Genomic DNA, 16,730 nt, shown 5'->3' with positions numbered 1-16,730 from the left:
GGGCTGCAGGAAGCCTCTGCTCAGGCCAGGCAAGCCCTAGCACCTGGATCTGAATGACAGCTGTTATTAAACTCCAAAGGGCTAGGACATATTCATGTTTAAGGAGAGGGTCTCAGGCAGCTGATGGACAAAAGGAAGATGAAGACTCCCCACACAGCTCCTGAAGTGACTCTATCCACTCCTTTGCTCATTCTTGTGTACTGGAAGAACAGAAGCCAGCTCACGGGCACCTGTTTGATCTTATCACACAGCTACTGTTGGTGGTAAGACAGGCCTCAGGCCTTTGGATGTAGCAGTTTCCAGACCCATTTGGCTATACCAGCCTGTTGAAATATCTGAACAGTGGCTACTGGAACAGTGACCTGCCAACTGCTGCAGACTCAGCTCCCTTAGAGGTAGTGTCTCGGGTGTCTCCACTCTGGAAATATACAGCTGCCCATTTTTTCCCTTTGGAGAAATCTTTATTTGAAGAAGCAATTGGATTGACACTAATGGCAGCCTAGCTCTTCTGTGACATCCCTCCTACCACCTTTAGGTATAGCCTTCCTTATGTTAGTCTTGAATGCAAGGATTGTCTTGTACCACTTTGTAACTAAAAACAACAGGTCTGTCCTCTTGCTCATGTGAGAAGAGAGGGCTTGGGGTTTCCTGTAGGCCTGGGTGGCCATCTTGCCTCCAGTGTGCATAGTTGTGTGAGCAGCAGCGGGTCTGTTGGTGTCCCATGGCTCCAAAGCATCACCATAGATCTCAGACCTAGGGACCTGAAAGCAACAGAAATACCTTCTCTGAGTTCCAGAGGACAGGTGTCTAACATCAAGGCATCAGCAAGATTGGTTCCCACTATTGGCTCTGGGGAGAATCTGTTCACAGTCTCTCTCTTCTGGTGATGCTGACCACCCTTGGCATTCCATGCTGCCTTATGTATCACTGTGAGCTCTGCACCCCAAGCCATTCTTTCATATGTCCTGTGTCCACATCTACATATAGCCTTATAAGGACACTGGTCATTGGATTTAGGGATACCCCTCTCTAGTTTGACTTTACTGTATCTACTAAGCACTTATTTCTAAATGAGATCTCTCTCTCTCTCTCACACACACACACACACGTGTGTGTGTGTGTGTGTGTGTGTGTGTGTGTGTGTGATTAGGATTTTAACATCTTTTTTAGGGCACACAATTCACCCCATAAAAAAGCTATTGAACCTATCAAATAGTGTCACAGCCTATGAGTAGCTCAATACAGTGGAGACGAAACTGCAGAGGGAGGAGCTTGGACTTCAGTTCTAAGGGCTAGACTCCATTTAAGTCCCTTCACTTTCCTGGGCCTCAGTTTCTTTTCAGGACAAGATTCTCTGTCTAGATTTCTGGAGTGACTACCAGTTCTAACATCCTTATGGTATAAATTTATTTTGGATTTAGCCATTCTCCTACCTCAAGGAGAAAGACAAAGAACAAATCATAAGAAAGTATAGAGTAGAAAAAACAGGAGCATAAACAAAGGAGAAGCACAAATAAGGAGAAAGACAGGGAGAAAAATGCCAGAAGGACAAGAGCATGAGGAAGACAAAGGACATCTGAGGCTGTGTATGATCAAACAGGAACCAGAAGTTTGGATGCGTGTGCGCGCGCGCACGTGTGTGTGTGTGTGTGCGTGTGTGTGTGTGTGTGTGTGTGTGTGTATGTGATTTAACCTTGTTTGCTTATAATCTGGCAGTAAATAAATATAGCTACGTAATAAGCAGCAGAACGTCCTCCCTGGTTGCATACAAACTCCTGCTTTATAAACCATTATCTCCTGAGGCTATTAATTTAGAGCATATTGTTCAAAGGACTGTCAAGACACGAGCCATCAGAGGTGCTCTGTGAGTTTGTGTGTGTGTGTGTGTGTGTGTGTGTGTAGAGAAGGAGAGAGAGAGAGAGAGAGAGAGAGAGAGGGAGAGAGAGAGAGAGAGTTCTTTTACTCTTTTAAATAATGCAGGTATAAGTGAGGTCGGGGGAAAAGTACTTGTGGAGTCTCCAGTCTCAGCTATCATCAGCTGCCTCCCTCATGGCCCACTTGGAAAGACTCACGATCTTGGTGTAGACACCCAAGCCCTCACCACCTCTGGGTTCAGTGATAGCAGCACCTATACAGGCCCCGTTGTCCCATGTAGGCTGTAGTCAGCGTCCCTTCAGTGTCTCTTGATTTCTCTATTGCTTTCTCCAGGATGTGCTGAGATTTTCCCTGAAGAAACCACCACATTTTAAGAAGCTGCAGCCCTGGCTCCTTTAATTACTGCTCTTAATTCCAGGGCACCAAGCTGTAATGCCTCAATTCGTATTTGCTGACACGCATCCCCGCTATGTGGCCCGCTCCCGGTTGCTGACGTGTATTCTTGTGGCAAGCAGGGCTGCTAAATGGAGCAAAGAAAAACCCAGCCAGCACACTACATAGTGCTTTTAGATCAACAGTGAAATTTTTAATATAAGTAAATCTCAAATATTACTTGGGGGCATACTTGGACTGAAAACAATTACTCATTGCTCTTTAATTTTAATTTTTTTTTGGTCTTTTTGAGACAGGGTCCCCCTGTAGCCCCAGCTGTCCTAGAACTCACTATGTAGACCAGGCTGGCCTTGAACTCACAGAGATCCGCCTGCCTCTGCCTCCCGAGTGCTGGGATTAAAGGTGTGCGCCACCACACCCGGCTTGACTTTAAATTTATTTTGGATTTGTTTATTTTTATTTTATGTATATGAGTGTTTTACCTGTATGTATATAAGTGTACCATGTTGTGTACAATGTCCATGGAGGCCAGAAGAGGGTGTGAGAGCCCCTGGAGCTGGAGTTATGGACCATTGTTATCTACCATGTGGCTGCTGAAAACCTAACCCCAGGTCCTTTAGAAGAACAGCTAGTACTCTAACCACTGAGAAATCTCTTCAGTCTTACTGTGCTTTTAAAATTCAGAGTGAACTGGCAGGAAACTAATAAATGGCCATGGGGGAAGGGCTTCCTGGGAGGACTGGTAAAATATGAGCTATATAAAGGGGCAAAGGACAAGTTCAAATCCCAGCATTCACATGGTGGCTAACAACCATCTGTAATTCCAGTTCCAGGGAATCCAATGCCTTCTCTGTCCTCCACAGGCACTGCATGATACAGGTGCACTGGCACACATGCAGGCATAACACTCAAACATATAAAATAAAAATAAAATAAAAAATAAAGGGTGAAAGGAGAATAATAAAAGTAGGAAGGTTAGGTGGGGTGGTGAATTGGCAGGCAGGACAAGGAAGGAGCTTGGGGAGTGATAAGTAACACTAAAGGCCTTTAGAAAAAGCCACATGGCAACCTACCACTATAGAAGCTCCTTACAGCATATAGATATACATTTAAAAAAAAGAGATTAAAAGGAGTTACCTTATAACAGGGCTATTGCTCCTATTAGATACCATAGACTAACAAAATAAAACCCCAATGCCCGGAATGGATGTCCTCTCTTGAAGCTGTTGACCAGGGGTCCCATAGTCCCTTAAACACCACTGGACATTGCCTCTCCTCTTGATTACCCACCAGAATTTGTGGTAAGACCCTATTACTGAAGACAATACATACATAAGCTATAAAACAAACAAGGAGAAATCAAGCTAGTGCTGACTTCAGAGCCTCATCTCTACTGGTTAGCATTTATAGTGCTGGAAGGTGTTATGCATGCTACCAGAAGGAAAGAAATCAACAATCTTATCCAGCTGTGAATCCTGTGAACTACAGTAACAGCTTGTCTGGCTGGTGCAATAGTGACACAAATGTGATTGGTATAACCAACTACTTTCGAAGTGGACTTAAGGTATGATTCAGAGGAAGCAGCCCATACCTGACATTGATCTCAGGCTTAGGGCCCTGAGGCTCGATGGGTCACAGGACACAAGGGAGAGTCTGATACTAGCTTTTTACTAAATAGTTATAGTATTAAACTAACTTCTAAAGACTTAATTTTATACCCAAAATGCATCTCTCAGTTCTCACTGGAGAGGTTTCTTTATGCAGCAGATGGTGTTTAATGTAGAAATCCACAGCCGATCAATGTGCAGGGAACAAGTGGCTGCAGAATGCTTATCCCTGAATAGGACACCTATACCAAACTTCTGCCTTCCAAGGCTCGGGGACCATTGTGGAAGAGGGGGCAGAAAGATTGTAAGAGCCAAAGGTGGTGTTTCCTCTACAAGGAAATAGAGTTTCCTAGGCCAGTTACTCATGTGAACTCTCAGCAATGGTAACAGTATGCACAAGTCTTGTGCAACCTCAAACCAGACAAAATCCCAGCATAGGCATGAGGAAGTGGATAAGAAATCCTAATCTAACCTAAGGAACTTTTGGCAATTGATGGCTGCTGGGAGGGGGAGAAACAGTCTCTTTCAAGGATGGGCCTTTTGGTAGGTTAACTAGGTTCCAGTGGATGAAAGACATTTGGGGACATAAATTAGACTCTATAGGTATATATATATATATATATGAATACATTACATTGGGTGGGGGGCAATAAGGGAAGGTGTAGATAGGGGAGGGGAAGTAAATACCAATACATTATATTTTATGAAAAAAACTCAAAAATTCAATAAAAATTTAAAAAATGAATTGGGCATCCTGAGTGAATTTTGGCACACCCTACAGCAACGGAAACTGACAGAGAGGTGTGCTATGTTCTCTGTGTTTTGCATCTTGGGTCTTGGGTAGCTATGTGACTGCATTGCTTGTGACCCCCCTCTTCCCCAGCTCTGGACATTTTCAAAGGACATCATTAGTTCCTCCTGTTCTTCGCTGATTGCCTTTTGTATAGCAGGGGTCAGGTAAATGCTACAAATAAAGAGTCTGACTGGCCTTTGGGAATGTGGCCAGTCTGTGCTGTGATTTGTCAGCCAGAGCTCAGCATTCCTGTTTTGCACATGTATCTTGTCATGGGTGTTTATCTTTTGCCATTAGGACTCCAGGGAGGTAGAACTGTGAGATGTAAAATCCATCAAAGTGGCAAACATTCCAGCAACCACACTTCTAAGAATCTGCCTCAAGGAGATAATTAGAGATGCGCACTGAGATTTATGTACAAAGATGTGCATCTCAGGGCTGTGCATAACAGTGAAATACTAGAGACTCTCTTAAGTGTCCAGCAATGGGAGAATGGTAAATGATGGGGCATGTGTAGAGTGGAATATTATGTGATAACTAAAAATGGTGGCTTTAGAAAAATGTTTTATGACATACCAGTGTTAATAATAACAGAGACCAAGAAAATACGATGCATGGCAGTATGATCTTAACAAGACGTCTAGAAGGAAATGAGCCAGTTTGCTTGGAGGGTGGGGGCCCTGTCTACAGGACCGCACGCAGCTCATTTAAGAATCTCCCAGTGTGATGGTCAGCTCTCTGTGGGTAGAAGCAGCATGAGATTGCTGTTTGGCTCCCCTTTACTTTGGGAATATTGTCAGTTGTAATTTTCCAGCACTGCAGTGGAATGCAAAGGGCCAAGGGGGCTGGAAGCAGCGACATGTCTGTGAGGACCAGTAACCGACTTGGGCTCCTTGATGACGCCTTTGCCTGCAGCCCCACCTTTGCCACACCTGGTTAGCATCTTAAGACTCAAGTTTCACCTTTGTCATCTCCTGGCCATCGTTCTATTCTGGCTTCCTCTTCCCTTTCTCTTAAAGTGTGTATGTGTGTGTGTGTGTGTGTGTGTGTGTGTGTGTGTGTACATACACACTTTCATGTGTGTGTGTGTGCATGTGTGCCATGGCATGTGTATCAAGGTTGGAGGACAACCTCTGGTATTGATCCTCATCTTTCATCTTGTTTGAGACAGAGTCTCTTGTTCACTGTCTTGTATGCCAAGCTAGCTGGCCTGTAAGGCACCTTCTAACTCACCATAGGAATGCTGGGATTATAGAAACACACTACTGATCTGGCCTTTTGTGGTTTCTGGGGATTCAAATTTAGGACCTCAAGTTGAGCAGCAAGTACTTTACCCACTAAGCCATCTCCCCAGCCCAAAGTATTGTCAAAGCAACCTCTAATGAATGGTTTCCTGTCTTCTGGCAGTGTTGAGGATGAAATCTGGGGATTGGAGAATATATTTAAAAAGTATAACAAATTGCACACATAATTTTTTGAAAATTTAATAGTATTTATCTTTGAAGAGGCAGGTTTTTGATTACAGAAAGTTTTTAAATTTTAGTGATTATTTTTATGTGAATGAGTGTATTGCCTCCATGTGTGTAAGTGCACCCAAGTCATGCGATACCCACAGAGGTCTGAAGAGGGTGTTGGATACTGTAACTGGAGTTAGGACAGTGGTGAGCCACCATGTGGGTGCTGGGAATCGAACCTGGGTCCTCTGCAAGAGCAGTCAGTACTCTTAACCACTGACCCAACTCTCCAGCCCCAAGTTACAGAAAAATTAAAGTCCCCACATATTCATTCTCTCATCTGTTCCTCTTGCTGCCCCTGTTTTATGCTATTGTTTATTAGCATGGTACTGATCACAGTGGATGAGCCAATATCAATAATTATCACTAAGTAAAGTCTGTAGCTGACAACAGAGTTAATGATGTGGCAAGGCCTGTGGTTGAAATCTACAAAGAATGTGTCAGTCAATACAGGGGTGGCAGAGCAAGAGTTCCTCTGTCCTGAGAATCCCCTGTGCTTCCCCTGTCAAGCCCCTTCCTCTCCTGAACAAATGGTCTTCAGATTTCTTTTCATATTTATTTATTTCAGGGCAGAGGGCACATGGGCCATGGTGCATGTATGGGAGTCAGAGGACAACTTGCAGGAATTGATTATTTCCTTCTACCATGTGAGTCTCAAGGATCAAACTTGGATTGGTAGGCTTGGTAGCTAGGGCCTTCGCCTACTGAGCTATCTTGCCAGTCCCCTAATAAATTTTTAAAATATACATTTTATCAGGTGAGTAAGGGCCAATGAAACATAAAGAAATTATTCATTCGTAGAATTATGACTGCTGCCAGGTGTAGTAACTCATATTCCCCGACTTGGGCAGCTGAGACAAGAGGTTTGCCACAGTGAGTCTGAAGCCAGTCTGGGCTACATAGTGCATTCCTGACTAGCCTAGGCTACAGAATGAGACTACTCTGAAGGAAAAAGGAAAGAAAAAGAAACAGAAACTGTGATTTCTGACTCTCGTTCCATATTTCTGGAGTGAAAAGAGGGATTTCATGCTGTTTGGACTTTAAGTTTTATGTACTCAGTATAAGAAATATTTGGTCTTCATAGAGTTTTAGAAGGAGACAAGATTATTTCCGCTTGAATAGTTTGGGAGCCGCTGGCCAAAATCCACCAACTCATCTCCAGCAACATTCCTGGCTTTGTCCCTCCACAGCCACCCACTTTCCTCTCCAGGCCATTGCCTTTGAACCATTCCTTCGTGAGCATCATCTTCCACTTCAGCAAATGCCCACTTCACTTCATCCTTTAAGGTTTGACTCAGATGTTGCATCCTCTCTGAAGACTTCCTGGCTGTCTACTGAGAGGTGGGCCTTGTCTCTGTGCCTCTCCAGCATTCTGCTCACAAGGTATTCAAACACCTGTGCTCAATTTGTTCATGCCCCTGTCTTCTCCATGAACGAGTTGAAGGGAAGTTGGGGGCAGGCACATGTGTACTATGTCATTAAAAATAATTTCCGATTCTTGAACAATGACTAGAAATTTTTGTTGATTGAAACAGTAACTGCATCCTAGCTGAAGGAGTAATTCAACTCTTTTAAGTTCTTTTTTTATTATTTTTTATTTTATGTGTATGCATGCATTGCCTGCATGTAGGTAAGTGCACCTGTGTCATGAAATGCCTGCAGAGGTCAGAAGAGGCTGTCGGATCCCTAGGACTGGAGTTACAGACAGTTGTTAGCTGCCATGTGGGTGCTGGGATTTGAACCCATGTCTTCTGCAAGAACAACCAGTGTTCTTAACCACTGAGCCATCTCTCCAGCCCCTCAACTCGTTATTCATCACTTAAAGTGGGTCAGATACTATTCTAGAAACTGAAGAGACATGGATGGGAACAACACAGTTATGAAGTTTCTCTGTTCCCAGGGAACTCTTCTTGTTCTTGTGGTGGGGGGTAAACAATAAGCAAACAGATAAGACAGACTTAGAACTAAACACAATGTCATTCATTTAGTCATTCAACAAGGACTCAATAAGCATCCACAACTTGTTAGACATTACTCTAGTTACTAGGGAACAAAGAAAGATCCTGCCTTCAAGGATGCTGTGATGATAGAAAAAGACTTGGGTGGTGTCTAGTATTAGATCAAATGGTCAAGGTGAACATCTCAAAGGATGCCTGGATTTCAGTAATGAAGAATAAAAAATTACTTTATAATAATAAAAACCTCAGGCATGGAAAGATCAGGAGAGAATTACTCCAGGCAGAGGAGGAAGGAGGTGCAAAGGTCCCGTGGCAGGCGGGACACCAGGCAAGCCAATGTGTCTGAGATGGTGAGAGGGAAGGTTTGAGACTCAGGGGTCTCATAGGCAGTGCTAAAGTGCTTGATTTGACTTTGATTTTAATTGCATGGGAAGTTATGAGTTCCTGAGGATGGATGTGCTTACACAACTCTGGAACTTACTCCTTGAAATGTGCCCCAGGGCATTTAGTGTGAAGTCTTGGGATCTTCAGAGTGGTGGTTGGAAAACAAAGCTGTGAACACACTGTGCTGCTCCATCTTGGAGAGTCCACCAGGCTAGACAAATGCCTGCATCTGTCATTGGAATCAGCAGGGAAGATTCATCATCCTGGGATGATGTGTGGGTGACCCCAGGCCAGGAGAAGCAAGCCCGCTTCCACAGTTCATGCCTAACTCCCTCAGGTCTAGTTCCAACCCCCCTTCAAGAGTTCAAAAAGCCTTAGTGAGTCTGCACATCCTCAGCTACTGGTGGGGCCCCAAACATCCAGAGCGACAGTGCAGAGCCAGGCGGTTTCGGCCGAAGGTCAGACCACTGAACTTCTCTGCTGTTGGGTTTTCTAAAATACTTTCAAAATCAAAGCAAGGAACTGGGTGAAAATCAGGCAAACATTCCCCCTTTGCAAATAAGATAAAATAGACGCTGGGTTCTGTTACAGCATCAAATCCTCACAGTCCTAGGAAGTTGGCAGGCCAGAATCATCATCCATGACGATGCCTGTGGAAGGCTGAGTTGGGGACCCTGGGTCTAACCCCCCACTTCAGGTTCTTCAGGACACGCAGAGGCAGAAGCCCTGTTACTCCCTCAGTGCACCTCCACCCCCTGCTTCCTGAAACCCAGGGGCTCAAGTACTTGGAAAATGTTTCTTATTCTGGCCCAGGACTGTACCACGTGGGTGAATGAAAGATGTCCAGCCTATCTCCTGAGCCTTTCTAAGGACCCTTAACCACAGCAGGGAAAAGGAAGCAGGGCTGGAGCTGTGCTGGCCATTGAAACTGGCCTGTGCCACAGATGTCCTGGGTGATTTTAGGCAAGTCCTGTGTCTCTGCTCCTTGGAATTTGAGCTGGTGGGACAGAATGTCACTTTGACTTTCTACGATATGAGTCATTCAATTTTCTAGAGCTGGGACATTTGAGGCTGGGTGTCAGGCAGAGGCCTCTCCTGTCTCAGAGAAAATTGCCTTTTGAATAGAGAACAGAATTACAATTGCTCTGGGGCTCCTGGCTTAGTGAGCTGGCCTCTTCAAAGTGCACACTTTTGTTCACAGCAGCTCAGGGAGAGGCTGGAGCAAACCCACAGCCCTCATCCTGCTCCTCCCCCTCCTCCCCCTCCTCCCCACTGTCATTTGGATGGAAGCATTTCTTGTCTCTTTTCCTCTTGGATTCTTTTGTCCCCAGGTGGCTCCTGCCTCAAACAGGGGAAGAGAAGACAAATTTCACGTGGAACTGAAGACCAAGATTTTTTTAAAAGAAGGCAGGGACCTTACAGGAGGGATTCTTCGTTATTCTTACGGGGTTAGCAAACCTAGAGGAGGAAGAGGGATGCTCAGTGATCTGGGACACTGGCTCCCTGTTCTAGGTATGGAAAAGGAGACTAGCCGGGCATGGTGCTGCAGACCTGTAATCCGGGCACTCAGGGGGCTGAAGCTGCCAGGGCTATGGACAAGACCTTGTTTTCAAAAACTGGAGTCTTTGCCTGAAGTGACATTATAGCTGTCCCCCTGGAAAATGTGGGGGTGACCAGGGAATAGCTTGCAGTCTCCAAGAAGCCCTAGCATAGATGTGGATGGTTGTTAGGGACACAGAGACAGCATTGCCTTTGTCTCTTGGCTTTTGGAGTCTGGCAGTTTGGATTTGGCAGGCAGTGAGGACAATACTAACCCCCTCCAGGGGAGGGTGCCAGCATCCCCCAGCCACAGGACAGCCTCAGCTGCACACCTTGGCTTCTTTCAGATGGAGCAGAGCCCTGACAAGCAGGGCTGTGTGCCTTCCATCTGTTCAAAGGCTTGAGTTCTATGGTAAGTCACCTGGCATAACACCCCTAGAATGTTAGGGGCTAAAACACAACCGATTCTACTTTTCACTCGTCACAGTTCAGTGTACTTTGAAGGAGATGGCCTGAGCTCCACCATCTAGGGTCCTTCTGGTTCATAATCCCATTTTCTCCAGTCCTCAGAGTTTTCCATTCAGCCAGGGAATGGAGGAAGCAAGTATGGAGGACTGTCTGTGGGTTTATAGCCAAGCTGGGGAGTGATATAACAGGGCTCAACCATTTTCCTTTCAACAGGAGTGGTCATGTGGCCTGCCTTAATAGTGGCCCAGATGCAAAGAACTTGCAAGGGTCTTTGGTAAGAATTAGCAGTCTGGGCTGGGTGTGGTAGCACACGCCTTTAATCCCAGTACTGGGGAGGCAGAGGCAGGTGGAGCTCTGTGAGTTGGAGGCCAGCCTGGCCTACATAGCAAGGTCTAAGCCAGTCAGGGCTGCATGGTATGACCCTGTTTCAAAAAATAAAATAGGGGGGAGGGGGCTGGAGATATGGCTCAGCAGTTAAGAGCACTGGCTATTCTTGCAGAGGACCCAGGTTCGATTCCAAGCACCCACAAGACAGCTAACTGTCTGTAATCCAGTTCCTAGGGAATCAGACGCCGTCTTCTGACCTCCTCAGGCATTGCATGACATGGGTGCACTTACACACATGCAGGCAATACACATAAAATAATAATAAATAAAATAAAAATAAAATAAAATAAAATAGGGGTCTGGAGAGATGTCTCAGTGGTTAAGAACACTGGCTGCTCTTGCAGAGGACCTGGATTTGGTTCCCAGCACCCACATGGCGGCTAACAATCTTCCATGACTCCAGTTCCAGAAATTCTATGCCCGCTTCTGTTCTCCATGGCCATTGGCATGGGTGTACTTACATGCATTCAGGCAAACTACTCAAATAGAAAAGATAAAGTAAGAATTGGAAACAATCAAAATCAAAGAATTAGCAGTCCGCCTATCTCAAGGCTGTTTCTGAGCAGGAGGCAGAGGCCTCTTGCTAGCTCTAGTTTAGGCACTATGTACTATTTGCCTGAAGGCATTTTTCTGAAGGACTGTGTCCCTCCAGAGGGTGCTTAATGTATGAGGTTAAAAGCACCATCCAGGCTAGGAGTGTCTGGCATATGATGTCACATTGGCTCCTAGAGACATCTGTGAGAACATGACTAAGAACCCAGTTTCCAGATTACAGGGCAATAGTTAGAGGGATGGAGTCCCCCAATTTCCTGGGATTGTTGGGTGCATTTATAAAAAATAAGATAGGGTAGTTAGAACAGAGTAGACACTCTATAGGTAATATCAGAGTTTCAGTTGTATTTCCACAGAGTCCTGTTAGAAGTGTTGATCTGTTGTTCAGCTCCCTAATGAGTTTGGGAATTCCAGCTCCATAATGCACTCCAAGCAGCGTATGTCACACACCTGTAATCTTAGCACTTGTGAGGTAGAGGCAGGAGGATCAAAAGGTCAAGGACAACCTTGGCTATATAGAGAGTTTCAAATGAGCCTGGGTTACATGAGACCTTTCTAAAAACTTTTCTCTAAAACTCTAAAAACCTTTCTAAAAACAAAGAATAAAACAAAAACAAACAAAAATGCTTAGAAAGCTAGAAAAGACATTGTAAGCTTCTTTCTATCCTGCCTGAAAAGTGGTTTTAATGTCAGCTCAGAGCCTGATTTCCTTTGAATGGCAGCATTCAATAAAATGAAATAAAAACTCAGAGCTCATTCTACGGAAAAACAGTTGATTTCTCTCACTGTCACAGACTAAGTATTTTTTTTTAAAAATGTTTACTGGTTGGTTCTGGAATTGAATTCAGGGACTTGCACTTGCTGGGCACATACTCTGCCTCTAAGCTATACCTCTTACCCTGAATATTTGAGTTTTGGATTATCTGCTAGTCCAGGTTTAAAAAAAGGAAAAGGGGACTGGAGAGGGCTCAGTAGTTAAGAGCACTGACTGCTCTTGCAGAGGACCAGGGTTGGAATCCCAGCACCCATGTGGTGGCTAACAACTGCCTGTAACTCTAGTTCCAGGGGAATCCAATGCCCCTCTGACCTCCTCAGGCATTGCATGACACAGGTGTACCTACATACATGCAGACAACACATTCATACACATAAAATAATGAATAAACTATTTTTTATAAAAGGAATATTTTTATAAAAGGAACATAAATGGTATTATTTGATTTTTTTTTTAGAAGATACCTTTGTACAAGAGAATGCTGACTGTTGTCAGGGGCTGAACTGTAGAAGCCATTTGTCAGGTGGCACCTAGAGATACAGCCCACTGAGAGACCTGGCCTGTTCTTTCCTTCTCTGTGACTTGCTCTAAAAGTGGTCTTGGGATTTTGGAAGTCTACCTGTGGTGGGATGAAGAGAGATACCTGCCCTGAGGATTTGGAAGATGGCCAATGCTTTCCATAGGTAAACATGCATCTCCCTATGGGCAAGATCTGAGAGGTCTCAAGAGGAGACAAATAGAAGGATTCTACAGGCTGGCCTCGAGAGCCAGGACTGATCCCACACAATCACAGGCTGAAAACTTGGGGTGGACATAGGACAGCTGCCAAGTCTCCCTCCACTCCCCACTTCTTTTTAAGTAGAAATGTGTCATAAAGACACTTTTAAGAGGCGAATGAAACAAAGACAAAGACCTCCTTTGACTCAGGAAGCTTTGGAACACAGTAGAATTCTGTCGCTTCTTGGATTGGACATATTTTAGTCAATATGCTGGCTGTGAGATCCTTGGGCTGACCACACTTCCAACTCCCTTTCAGTGGCCCTGCCTAGCCTCCTGCAAGGGGGCTGCCCTGCCCAGAGCCTGCCTATCCTGTGCATCTTGGTCAATGCAAGGCCTCTTGAAGGGATTCTGTATTTGTTTTGGAGGTTACTTTGCCCAATTGTAAAAATAAAACAGCATTGGACAAAGATGTCTAATTGATTTTCTGGGCTGTTTTATTTTATATCATTTATTATTATTATTATTATTATTATTATTATTTTGAGATGGAGACTTTCTGTATATCACTGGCTGGCCTGGAACTCTCTGTGTAGATTAGGCTGGCCTCAGCCTTGCAACAATATTCCTGCCTCAGCCTTCCCAGTGCTGGGATCACAGGCATTCACCACCATGCCTATCTGTCCTAATTGGCTTTTGATTAATACTTGAAATGACTCTGAGCAGTGGCAGGCATAGGGATGCTGGGACTAGGAGTCAGAGCTATTGAACTGATAGAACCACTAAGTAAAATAGTTGTTTATTTTGAAAGCAAACTTTTAGAAAGAGGATAAAGTTAAAATCTGCAGGAAGCGAGTTCATTCAGGAATCTTTCAAAGCTCTTGCCAACATCAATGACATTTGGAAAGTGCTTAGCAAAACTTTCAGTTCACAGAGCACTCCATATCACTAATAAAGATGATAAGGGGTGGTATTTATAGAACGTCTGGTACAAAAGAGGTGCTTGCACTGGGTATTTATTTTTAAGTATCGCTTGTTTATTCAGGCAAGCAGGAACCTTGAGATGACAGGACTCATTCTCCTTTCTTACAAGGAAGCCGAGTCACAGAGAGCAGGTGGAGTGATGTCATAAAGGCTTAGACTCGGCCCCACAGTAGTGGCGTGGGCTAGTCCTGGCAGGTTTATGCATCAACAACTTGGGGTTCTCACAGTGCTTGGTCTTGTCATGTCTCCACATGAGGCTAGAGGTGGCATTGGTCATGAAAGCACACATCCAGATGCTGAGGTAGCCACCAGGCCTCTTCCAAGCCTTGCCCATCTGCTTCTTATTTCCTGTCCTCTCTCCTCAACCAGAAGCTTTAGTTCTAGATAACTACCCAGTTTCCCACACTGGGCTAATCTTGAGGAGGAAATGAGATGTTCAGCAATAGCATGAGGTGTGGTTATCCACAGATTTTAGTTTGTAGCTCAGCTCAGATGTCTTTATAGGGCTTGATTGCAAAGGAACTTGTTACGGTGTCTCCTCTGAACACCCAACTTGAAGAGACTTGCTGTGGGGTTTCCAGAGCATCAGCATTAGCGTCAGCATCAACTGATGGTTGGGTAGAAATGCAAATTCTCAGGGTACATATCCCAGACCTCCTGCATCAGCAACAGGGGTAGGGCTCAGCAGTTGGGTTTCAGATCTCTCTAGGGGAGTCTGGTACACATCGAAGTTTGAGAAGCATGACTCTAAGTGATGTCACCTTCAGGCTTGTAAGGGGTGAGGCTTTAAATTAGCACAGGTCAAATGTAGCTACATGGGTGTGAGAGAGGCTTAGCACATGGCAGGGTAGCCCCAGTTTCCAAGCTCCTCCTTGTGCTCAGGTTTGGGACTGGTGCTCTCAGTCATCTCCACACTCACATACGTCACCTCAATCCTATCACCCAGTGGGAGGGTCCGAATAGTCGCTGGTGTGAAACCAATTAGGGAAACTGAGGCTAAGGGATACTGTGTGAAATGGCAATGGGTTGGAAGTCAGTCACCAAGCACAGTACCTGAGTTCTGCCATCTGGAGTGGGATACTTATTCTTGGATTTTCTTCTGTCCATCAGGGACCCTGAGCCTCATACTCCCTGGCCTCATTCCAGCAGGGCTCATGAACCAGTCTGCATTTTGTCCAAATGTCTGGGTTACAGGAATCTGAGCAGAATTGATGCAAGCAGGGGGGTAGGAGCATGGAGCACATAGATCTGCTGCCCATCTTTTCTTCCTGGTAGGGACCAGCTGCTCTCCATCCCAGACAATCTGTGGATAGCTTGCCAGCATACTCCAGTGGAAGCAGTGGCTGCAACAGTTGATGTTCTAAGGGGACTGAAATCACTCTGCTGTATTCAGCTGAGGCCTCTGCATCAGAGTGGGCGTGGGAACCCCCACCCCTCTGTCTCTCTGTGTGTGTTTGCATATGAGCATGTGTGTATTCATGAGAGTGTGTATGCACATGTGTGTACATGCATTAGTTACTTTTCTGTTACTGTGGTAAAACACCATGACCAAGGCAACCTCTGGGCCCCACCCAGTCCTTCCTCTGTGCAGTGGGTTACACTGAAGGCTCCCCGAGGAGGAAGAGTTTTTGGGGTTAAGGTTTCAGAGGGATACGAGTCCATCACAGCAGAGGAAACATGACAGGAGGCAGCCAGAGCAGAAAGCTGAGTGCTCACATTTTCAAGCAGACACAGGAAGGAGAGAAAGAGAGACTGAGACAGACTGAGACTGGAAATGGGCAAGGAGGCTAGAACCCACCAGTGATGTGCTTCCTCCAGTAAGGCTACATCCTCTGTAGGTTCCATGAACTTCCCCAAACAGCACCACCAACTGATTAAGTGTTCAAATACTTGGAGCCTATGGAGCCCCTTATTCACGCTACTGTAGTGCACATATGTGGGAAGGAAAGCATACCAGTTCCCTTGTAGATGAGAACGATATCTAAGAGGGAAAAGCTGGCCCATCAAGGGAAAGGGGGGTTTCCAAGTAGATTGTTCCACTCTCCCAGGAAAGGCAGACAGTGGAGTTCTTTCTGGAACTACACCTCTACATGGAGCCAGGTCCTGTTTAGAGTCAAGTATAGGGCTGGAGGGGACCTCAGGGAGGCTGCATTGTAACCCACTGCAGAGACAAGAGACTGGGTGGGACCCACAGTGACACAATGAGGTAGCTCTGGCTAACTGATGCCCTAGGAGGCCTGCGTACTCAAGTCAGTTTCGTAGTATTTAGAACTACATTTTATTCCCTGACCATGTCCCTGGACTTCTCATTCTCTCTCTCCCTCTCTCTTTCTCTCTCCCTCCCTTTCTCTTTCCTTTCCTCCCTCTGTTCCTTTCGCTCTCTTTTCCTCCTCCCCTTTCCTTCTAGTCCTTTCTCTTCCTTTCCTTCTTTTCCTTTCCCCCTCCCCTTTCCCTTCCCTTCCCCCTCCCCTCCCCATTCCCCTTCCCCTCCCTTTCCCTCCCCTTTCTTTTCTAGTCTTCCCTTTTTAGGGCGGAGGCAGGAGCTCATGTATCCCAGTTTGGCCTCAAACTTCCTGTGAGGCCAAGGATAGGCTTGAAATTTGAGCCTCCTGTCTCCACCTCTAGAGTGCTGGGATTACAGGCATATACCACTACACAAAGCTGGATTTTGTTATAGTAATAAACATACCCAAACTCCAATTAATTAGCTCAATATGTGAGTGTAGCAAAAATCTAATAGTGATAACTTTGTAGGTAATTTCGGTGCTATTTGCTTCCCAATGG

This window comes from Nannospalax galili, unplaced genomic scaffold, assembly GCF_000622305.1.
Source record: "Nannospalax galili isolate Female #2095 unplaced genomic scaffold, S.galili_v1.0 scaffold746, whole genome shotgun sequence".
Lineage (NCBI taxonomy): Eukaryota > Metazoa > Chordata > Mammalia > Rodentia > Spalacidae > Nannospalax > Nannospalax galili.
Note: the sequence above shows the minus strand (reverse complement) of the source record.